Raw genomic sequence first — 10,416 nt, 5'->3', positions numbered from 1 at the left:
TATATATATATATATATATTCTTTTTCAAAAGGATTGGGCAGGATGAGTGTTGGTGATGAAATTGTTCTTCTATGGCTTAAATATCATGAGCAATACACCTGCAAAGTAGCTTGTGCATCTTTAGAAAACTGCAGTAACTAATTTAAAACTAGCATGCCTTTGACAAAAAGAATTCTAAAACTGGTCTAACAATTTATGAACGGATTTTTAAAATGAACTTTTAAATCCCACACATTTTGAAATTGTATTGTAAGGATTTCTTGCATTCATGAAATCTTTTTTTTATTGAACTTTTAAATCCCACACATTTTGAAATCTTATTGTAAGAATTCTTGCATTCATGAAATTTTTTTTTATTGTCTAAATTTGCAAAGGAATTATAATAGGAAATAATTTATTCATATAAGAAGTTATGAGGAATAATTTATTTCCTTAGATTAAGAAGATATTTCATTTCCTATTTTATATTTATTTACTTGGATTAGGAATTGTTTGTTTTCCTATTTTACGTTATTTTCTATATCTCCTAATAATTAATATGAATTGATTATTGGAGATATTATGTGACATATCTTTCCTTTCATTTCCTTTCATTTCATTTCATTTTTAATATATTGCTGATCAGTCTAATCTTTTCAGCAACATCATCAACTAAGTCAGCTCCAATGATCATTCATCCACCTGCTTTAGTGTAACAAAATGATGTTTGCCACTTTCTTTCATACAATGCTTCATATGGAGCCATCCTAATGATAGTCTAGTAACTGTTATTGTAAGCAAATTTTACTAAAGGCTCATTCTATACTAAAACTAAGAAAATATAACCTTAGTAGATACTCCAAAATTTGAATAGTCCTCTCTGATCAACCATTTGTCTGGGAGTGAAGTACTTTAATTAAAGTCAATTTATTGTTCAAAACTTTCTGAATCTTCTTCCGCAATCTGGAAGTAAATCTGTCATATCTGTCGGAGATAATAGATATTGACACTTCATGCAATCTCACAATTTGATCCACATACAACTTGGCTAGTTTCTCAAATGGATCAGTCTATATTCTGTGAAAGAAATGAGCTGACTTAGTCAATCTGTCACTAATTATCCAAATGGTATTACGACTCTGATGAAACCTAGGCAATCCAATAAAAAATTCCATAACAATATTCTTACATTTTCACTCTGGAATCGGTAAATTTTGTAACTTGCCACCAAGGCACTAATGTTCTGCCTTCACTAGTTGACATGAAGGAGCCACAAATTCTACCACATTCCTCTTCAATCATGGCCGCCAAAATGCTTCTTTAAGATCTTGATGCATTTTATTACTTTATGGCTGAATAGTATAAGATAAGTATGTCTCCTCTAAAATTTCTTGTCTCAAATTATCAACATCAGCAACATAAATTATGCCTTTAGATTTCAATAAATCATCTTGATCTAACACATACTTCTCCACACTGCCTACCTTAATCTGCTCTAAGATTTTTTGAACATTGCTATCTTTTTCTAATGAGACCGATTCTACCCTTCAAGGTGGTGGACTATAAAGTCGACTGATTTATGGTCTATTTGGGGTAGCCACAACTTATTAATAAACTGCTGATAAGCAGCTGTCGTAGAAAAACTGTTGTGCAGTAATGCTGTTTCTGCTGTTAGAAAACAACTGTTTTGCAGCTATTTCTGGATAAATGACCATTCTGCTCTTGTGCAGTAATGCTGTTTGCAACGAAACTGTCATAACAATATATTTGATACTAAAGAAACAAAAATCTACTTAAGAACAATACAAAAAATAATATATACACCTAACTTAATAATGAATATCATGATTATTACAATAAGGAAAAAAATATTAAAATAACATTTAGTAATATGATAATATTAATTTTAAAGTGAAGACTACGTATTTTGGTAGTTATGCCATCCTCCAGGGATAGTCTGCACCCCTGGTCACTCTCGGCGGTTGGTTTTTTGAGCCTATCCGCCCACCAGAAGAAGTCACAGGTCTTCGTGATTTGTTGCGGGCACCTAGAGTCTACACCCCACAGTGAAATATCTGCTGATTGTCTTAGATGAATGTTGAAACTGCTCCATCGCTACTCTCATTGATTCATTCTGTGATAAAATGTAGAGGGTTATTGCTAACACCTCTCTGATTGCCATTCTCGAGAACCCACATAGTCCATAATTCCTATGTAGTTCATCAGACAGATTCATAAATAAATGTTGTATGTTATAGGGTGTCATTGTAGTAGCTCCCCAACTCATTTATCGCCAATGTAATATATGACATGCAAGGAGTTTGATCAACTTATGAGTTGTAGTACTCATAGAACATGCAAACTGCAACAACATATTTTATTATGTGTCTCTCTCTTTGTGAGTCCATGCTAAAGAACTGCTCTGTACATGTAATACATGCCAATCTCACTTTATTAAAAAATATCAAAAATGAAATTACAAAGTGTACAATAAGAAGAAATAAATATAAAATAACAAATAATTTGTTCTCACGAAAAAAAAGACAATAGCTAATCATAAATTCGATAAAACTACATGAAAATAAATTCAAGCGGTATAATAATAACTGAATAAATCAAATGTCCTTGCTGGCAAATAAGAAACACAAATAATTAACTCTGCGGTCGGGGGAAGATCTGTTTACGGGTGGGGTCCTCCAACAATTTCAAGGAGTTCAGATATAACGACATGTTCTCATAGATTTCGGGAGTGTCTCCATAACTCGGACAAAGTCGTCTACCGAGTTCTCATTTGAAGGCCCAGGCTCACTAGTGCATGAAGCCATCGGTTTTGATATTTGACTTTTGATGAAAACAACACCTTTTTTCTTTTTCTCTAACCTAAGTCGCTTTGACCTGCATTTGCACTCCAGTTCATTTCGATTTGGGCTTGGGCCTGCACTGGAGCCAGCTACCTGTTCGATACCCAAATCCTCTGGCCTGCCTCCAAATCTCTGCTCATTAGGGGTCCAGGCATTTCCCCGATGCCACAATCTCACTAAACATACGATTTAACTTCTCTTCTAGATCATGGTGATTTCCACTGAATTTAAATTTTTTGGTGGGTGACACTGCCTACAACATATGGGTAAGTTTATTACTTCAAATAGTTTAGGAGGATAAAGTAATGAAAAACAAGTCTTCAATGGAGAATTTGTTACCTTCAATTTTTCGGCCCACCATTCCTCTGAAGCATCAATAGTGCGTTTGATTGGATCACAACCAAAGCACTGTGGATCCCCGTTTTAATTCTTTCCATAATTTCCAGTCATTTTTCAGCTGATCCTACTTATTCTTAAATTGCAATCTATCGTACTCCCATCTTGTCATTTTTTTGAACTACTTCATAATATTTTTCCACCCTTGCTAAAATAGGTGGTGAGCCTATTTTTCAGCTCAACCTCTTTATGACAGAGGTCACAAAATATGAGTTTGGCTTCCCTAGCCCATATTGCCGAAGAGTTGACTTCTTTAGTCTTAATCATTGCTTTACTAACAAATGAAAAAAAATTAATATTTGACAGTAACCACACCACAATAGTTAGCCACCACAACCAGACATACAATCACAACCCACAAAATACACACAAAACCACACCACACCAGAACTCACAATAAGATCTACAACACACAATCACACACCTTACACAGACTGATAAAAACCCTTCCCATATTTTTTATTTGAGCTAATTAAATACAAGGCACCCCAAAAACTGCTATATATTAATGAAGCACCTATAACACACAGTCCCACTCCACACTGTCAATATTAAAATCAAATAACCACAACCCACAACACACACTGTCAATCACACCACACCAGATCCCACAACAAGACCCACAATAAAACCCACAACACCCACAACCCCACACAACACACACACCCATATCACACACTCACACCCACAATCATGACACAACAACCAACCTTAACCCACAACCCACGACCTAATGAAGCACCCATCTATATCATGCATTCTTCAAATAGCAAAGAGACTATAAAACCCCTTTCCATATTTTTAATTTGAGGAAATTACATACAGACCACACGAAATGTTGTTATCTACATATGAAGCATCATATTTCATCCATTTTTCAATTCATAGCTCAAAAAAAAAGTGTAGTATTGAATAGAGATAATCGCAAACATGCCATCCGAAAGAATGCTATGAACAAAGCAAGCACCATTTTACATCCATTTATCAAATTGTCACTAAAACATCAAAGGAATTGATTAAAATCATCTGATATTTTTCATTTGAAGTAATTAAATACAGGGCACCCCTAACACTGCTATACACCAATGAAACACACCAACACAAACAAACACACACCACACACATACACACACCCACAATCATAACACATAACACCCAACCACGACCTACAGTACCCACAGACAACTAGATCACAAAACAACCACATCAATACCCACAGCACACACAACCCCACACACACACACCAATAACCACAACACATCTCACAACCACATCCCATAACCCACAGCACAGACAGACCACACCACAACACAACCCACTCTTCAAATAACAATGGGGCTGATAAAATCCCTTGTCATATTTTTTTCATTTGAGGCAATTAAATACAAGGCACCCCCTTTGCAAGGCTATACACTAATGAAGCATCCACAACACACACATCCCCACACCACACATATATCCACAACTACAACACACAACACCCAATCACAACCCACAACACGTAAACAACCACACCATAGCACAACCCACCTCAGGACACACAACGCACAAAACCCCACACCACACACACACCCGCACTCGAACCTACATCACACACACACTCGCAACCACAACATAACACCCAACCAAAACCCACAACCCACACCTCAATGAAGCACCCTCTTTCATCCCATATTTTTAATTCGAGGCAATGACATAGAGGCCACCCGAAACGTTGCTATCTACAAATGAAACATCATCTTTTATCCATTTTTCAATTCATAGCTCAAGCATTAAAAAAATGTGTAGTATTGAATAAAGGCAATTGAAAACAGGCCACTCGAAAGAATTCTATGAACAAATCAAGCATCCTTGTACATCCATTTTTCAAATTGTCACTCAGACATCAAAAGAATTGATAAAATCCCATCCCATATTTTTCATTTGAGGAAATTACATACAGGGCATCCGAAAAGTTGCCATCTACAAATGAGCACCCTCTTTAATCTATTTTTTTATATTCCAAATCAAGGACACACTTTCATCCATTCTCTAAATTCCATCGAAAAATCACATAAAGAAAACCATTCCATCGAAAACTCGCATAAAGAAAACAATTCCATCGAAAAATTGACAGAAATCACATATAAAAGGGCATTCCATCTAAATTAATTACAAAGCACAGTAACCGGAGATCAGAGGGACGAGAAAGAGATGAAAGACAATGCTAAGCGCGACAGAGGAGCAATCGAGGGAAAGAGGCAAGGGAGGCAGACACTTAGGGCAGAAATCGGGCGAAGGAACACGGTCAAGAGGAGCAGCGATGTAATAATCGTGTGAAGGAACACACACAGCGGTCGTCCACGTGATCGCGGGGTCAAGATTGCGGTCGCGTTTATAAGAAATATCGATCGAGTTATTACGATAAGTAGCACTAACGCAGTAACCAAATCAGCAAGCCGACGTTTTCAAGATACAGTGCACAAAATAAGCTGCCCCAAACGGGCTTTTAATTGAACATACTGTCATCATCATAATTAATTATAGATAGCTTCAATTTCTTCAGTTCTTTAAGTAACTGCTTTTGCTAAGTAAATAGATAGTTCAAATTTCCTGAAGCTTTCCCACTCAATCCATCTGCCACCACATTTATCTTTATTGGATGATATACTGAATATCCAAATCATAGTCTTTAATAAATTTCGGCCATCTCATCTATCTCAGATTCTGCTCTTTTTTGTGTAAAGATATACTTCAAACTCTGATGATCAGTAAATACCTTGCATTTAACTCCATACAGATAATGTCTGCACATTATAACTGCAAACACAACTGCTACAGGAGTCAAATAATGTGTGGTATAGTTCTTTTCATTATTTTTTAATTGTTGTGATGCATATGCAATGACCCTTTCATGTTGTATAAGTACACAACCCAAATCTTTCAACGATGCATCATTGAAAATCTGAAACAGTTCTGAACCTGAAGTAATAGCCAAAACTGGAACAGATATTAATTAAGTTTTTAGCTTATGGAAAGTCTTTTCACAATGATTTGACCATTTAAACTTCACTGCTTTCTGAGTCAATCTTGATATTGACATAGAAATCTTTGAAAACTCCTCTATAAATCTATTGTAATAATCAGTCAGACCTAGCAAAATCATGACCTCAATAACAATAGTAGGTCTTGGTCAATTTGCAACCGACTTGATCTTTTTCCGATCCATAGATATACCATCTCCATTAATAATATGCCCAAGAAAAATCACATTCTTAAGCCACAATTCACATTTAGAAAATTTGACATACAATGTATTCTTCTTCAAAAGCTGCAACACAATATGCAAATGATCTTTATGACTGGCTTCTTCTCTAGAATACACCAATATATCATTGAAAAAGCAATCACATAAGTATTTAAAAACTGTTTGAAAATTTGTTCACCAGATCCCTAAAATTTGCTGGAGCATTAGTCAGTCCAAATGACATCATCACAAATTTATAATGTCATATCTGGCCTTGAAAGCCATCTTTGCTAATTTTTTTTCTTTAATTCTCAATTGGTTAGTCTGACCTTATATCACCCTTGGATAATATAAATACCACCTTCCAATTGATCAAAGTAGTCCTTAATCCTTGATAGTGGATATTTGTTTTTAACTGTAAGTTTATTCAATTCTCTATAGTCAATGTGTATTATGAAGCTCCCATCCTTCTCCATGAATAACACTGGAGTTTCATAAGATGAGGTGTTTGGTCTGATGAACCCATTATCTAGTAACTCTTGCAATTGACTCTTCAATTCATACAACTCATTAACTACCATTCTGTATGGTGCTTTGAAACATACTCAAAACCTGACAATGGCTCTATAGTGAAATCAATCCCTCGCACTCTGGTAGACCTGACAAATTATCAAGAAAAACTACTAGATGTTCTTTTAACACTGGAATATCACCTAATGACTTTACTTCCTTAGAGGTATCAGTTACCTAAGCAAGAAAATTTTAATTTTCACGATTTAACAATTTGAAAACCTTCAAATAGTAAATATCATGGAAGCCAATCCTATATAACCATAAAATTTAACTTTTGTCTCCCTGGGTACATTCTTTTTGATAGTCTTTTTATTGCAATCAATTGTGACAAATTTTTATGACCAATCCATGCTTAAAATCACCGCAATTTGCATTAAGGGTAGCACAATCAATTGTGCATCAAAAGCCTTACTACCAATCATTAATTTTACCTCACATAAATGATTAATCTCCATAAAAGTATCATTTGACATTCTAACTGATAATATCACAGACATTAAAATGATATTCAATTGCATCACTTTAACAATTTCTTAAATTATAAAAAGAGTGTGATGCTTCCAAATCAAACAATAACCTTATTTGTATATTATGATGATATATGATATCTATAAAAAAAACTATTGCAACAAACAATTAAGGTTGAATGATTACTATAAATAAGTTATTGCATTGTGTTATAAATGATATGACATAAATTCTATGATGATTAAAGATGCGCTATGTTAAATTTTTAAAAGTGAAACATACCTGTGATAACGTCAGAAGAGTCATTAGCTTCTTGTTGCAAAAGTATATATGCATGGGGTTGGACACTCTGATTGGTTTGATTAATATTTGACACTGATTTTGAAGATTCAACTGCCATCGGTCAACCAAAGCTCGCCTAAGGTGATGCAACATTGCCCTTAGAACCTGTTGGAGCCCTTTGACTTAATTGTTGGATTCAAGAAGACACTTGCCCTTGTCAGATCTTCCACACTTGTAACATTTTTTTTTTCTTCAAACTAAGTGCCAGTGTTGCTCGATCTTGGTTTCTTAACACTGGTATTTCCTGACTAGAAAGGTTGTCTGCCCTGAGAGCAATGATAAAATTGGATCCTTCTAAATTTCTCCTCTTCTGAAAGCCTCTCCTCCTATGAGTAGCTTCTAAATATAGCTCAATTCATCTGACCCTTTCCACTAAAACAAAATAATCTTCGATCCCAAGAGAAATCAGTGGCTGTCTAATTATATCCTTTTTCTTAGACAAAAACTTATGACACTTCTCCTCTCCATTCAGAAACAACTGGGGCACATACCTTGAAAGCATAGTGAATTCTTCCTCATATTGCATTGTTGAGTGATCATCTAGTACGAATCAAATAAATTTGTACCGCGTCTGTCTCTTGACTGACTGTGGTAGAGAGCACTCTCTAGAATTGCTTCTAAACTTGTTTAGCTGTTTGATGCGATTGGCTCTATCTTTATATTTCTCCTGCAACTGTCCTTGCCGCCATCTCTGTGCTTCTCCCTCTAATGCAAAAGTTACCAGAGTAGCCTTCCTCTTAAAAGGATAAGACAACCCATCTAAGATCTTTTCCACTCTCAGTGGCCAGTTCTTAGCATCCACCAAACTTTCTCTTTTAGGAAAAAGAGATGACCTCATATTTTATAATAACTTCAAATACTTGTCCTTTGGGCCTCGGCCACTAGAACCGGTTTGAGTCAAGGAGTTATTAAGTCAGAAGCTGCAATCAGATGATATTAACATTTAAATAACTATCCACCGATTTTTAGAAATTTTCAATATGTAAAATAGCCACTGAGAAACCTCAACAATACAAGAATCATAACATTCAAAAAATAACAATCAAGTCTACAGAAATCATCCAAAACCAACATATAACTTTATATCACTAATCTGAAGAATAAAGTGCTAAAGAAACTACAATCATATCATAACATGATATGTATCAGCTGTATTCATTCTCCTGTAAATTAAATCTCTTATGCCAAACATATCAATATATATTTTTTTCCTGAAATAAAATATTAGTTTTAACAGTAAATTTTCACGACTTAGCAATTATAATCTTAATAAGCATTAAATTATTATGTAGAAACCATGCATAAATGACCAAAAACAATATAATTCATTACGTAATCAAAATATAAGCTTTAATTTTATATTTAATTATTCCCGTTTCAATTTAAGCATTTACTATTTTAATCCTCTTTAAGAAGTCATATTAGGATTACCTTCATACTCGAATGTATCTCTCAAAATTTTACCTATAAGTACCCTAAAAAATTTATACCCGAAGGTACATCTTTACCATTATAATTTCCTTTATTGTGCACGAGTACATAACATCCCTTGCTAGCACCATCTGAGAGTGAATCCAGATTGACTTGAGCCTTTATCATTTCATATCAATTTAAAATCATTAAATGTACTTTTATATATCAATTATTTTCCTATTTTTTGTGAGATATATTTCAAACCTTCAAAATACAAGACATAAATGAAATATTTATTTTTGAACTATATTGCAAGTTCATTTAGATCAATTGAAATATAATTTCTAAAGAAATATTAGTTTAATGTCAATAGGAAAATAATTACTCACCTTCTTAAAAGACCTCAAAAATACTTATCCCTTCACTTCACTTTACTTTCTCTAATACAAACAAATTTCAATCTCTCTATCGTCCTTTAATTCCCTAAACTTGTGATAAATTAAAATTACTGAAATTAATTCATAAAATTATTGATATGAAATTAACAGAGCTTTTTTTAACTAATTTATATAATTAACATATAAAATTTAACGATCTCTATCTTATTTTCCTTGAATGTCTTGATTCATCTCTTCCTCAAATTTCAATAATTTATCAGCCTTCAATAATTTCTTCAATTAATGGGTCCTGCTTTTATTTGACATTTTATTAACATTTTATAGATAACATACACACATATATTAAATTCGATAAATAACTTCATAAAAAACCCAAACACGCCTTAAAAGTTCTTGTGCTCCCCCCAATTCTTCTTCCTCCCTCCTACAAGAAATTTGCGCAACCCCCTCAAATTCGAGACATAATAACTTCGATCCTATATATAATATATATATATATATATATATATAAAGTTATATTAATTTGCTTAATTAAAATCTCAAATCAACCTTTATATTCTTCGGTCGCCCGTCCTCCGCTGCCTGTTCTCCGCTCACACTCACGAATTTTTATTCGGTACGTGCACCGCATGAACCCCTACATGCGGTACCGAATAAAAATTCGCCACGTGGAATGCGATTCCACGTGGCTTTACAACTTAAAAAATAAGCTTTTTGATGTATTCCGACCCGACGTATCCCGCCCAAAAAACAAAAACA

The 10,416-nt window shown here is 34.2% G+C and overlaps 1 protein-coding gene across 2 annotated transcripts in view; it reads left to right on the top strand.

Annotated features, from left to right (window-relative positions):
- The window catches only part of LOC110033320 (putative amidohydrolase YtcJ), an 85,483-nt gene that overhangs the window by 24,739 nt on the left and 50,328 nt on the right, over positions 1-10,416 (top strand). The gene's annotated exons all lie outside the window — the stretch shown is intronic.

This window comes from Phalaenopsis equestris, unplaced genomic scaffold (assembly GCF_001263595.1).
Source record: "Phalaenopsis equestris unplaced genomic scaffold, ASM126359v1 Scaffold001136, whole genome shotgun sequence".
NCBI classification, from domain to species: Eukaryota; Viridiplantae; Streptophyta; class Magnoliopsida; order Asparagales; family Orchidaceae; genus Phalaenopsis; species Phalaenopsis equestris.
This window is presented reverse-complemented; position numbering and strand designations above follow the sequence as displayed.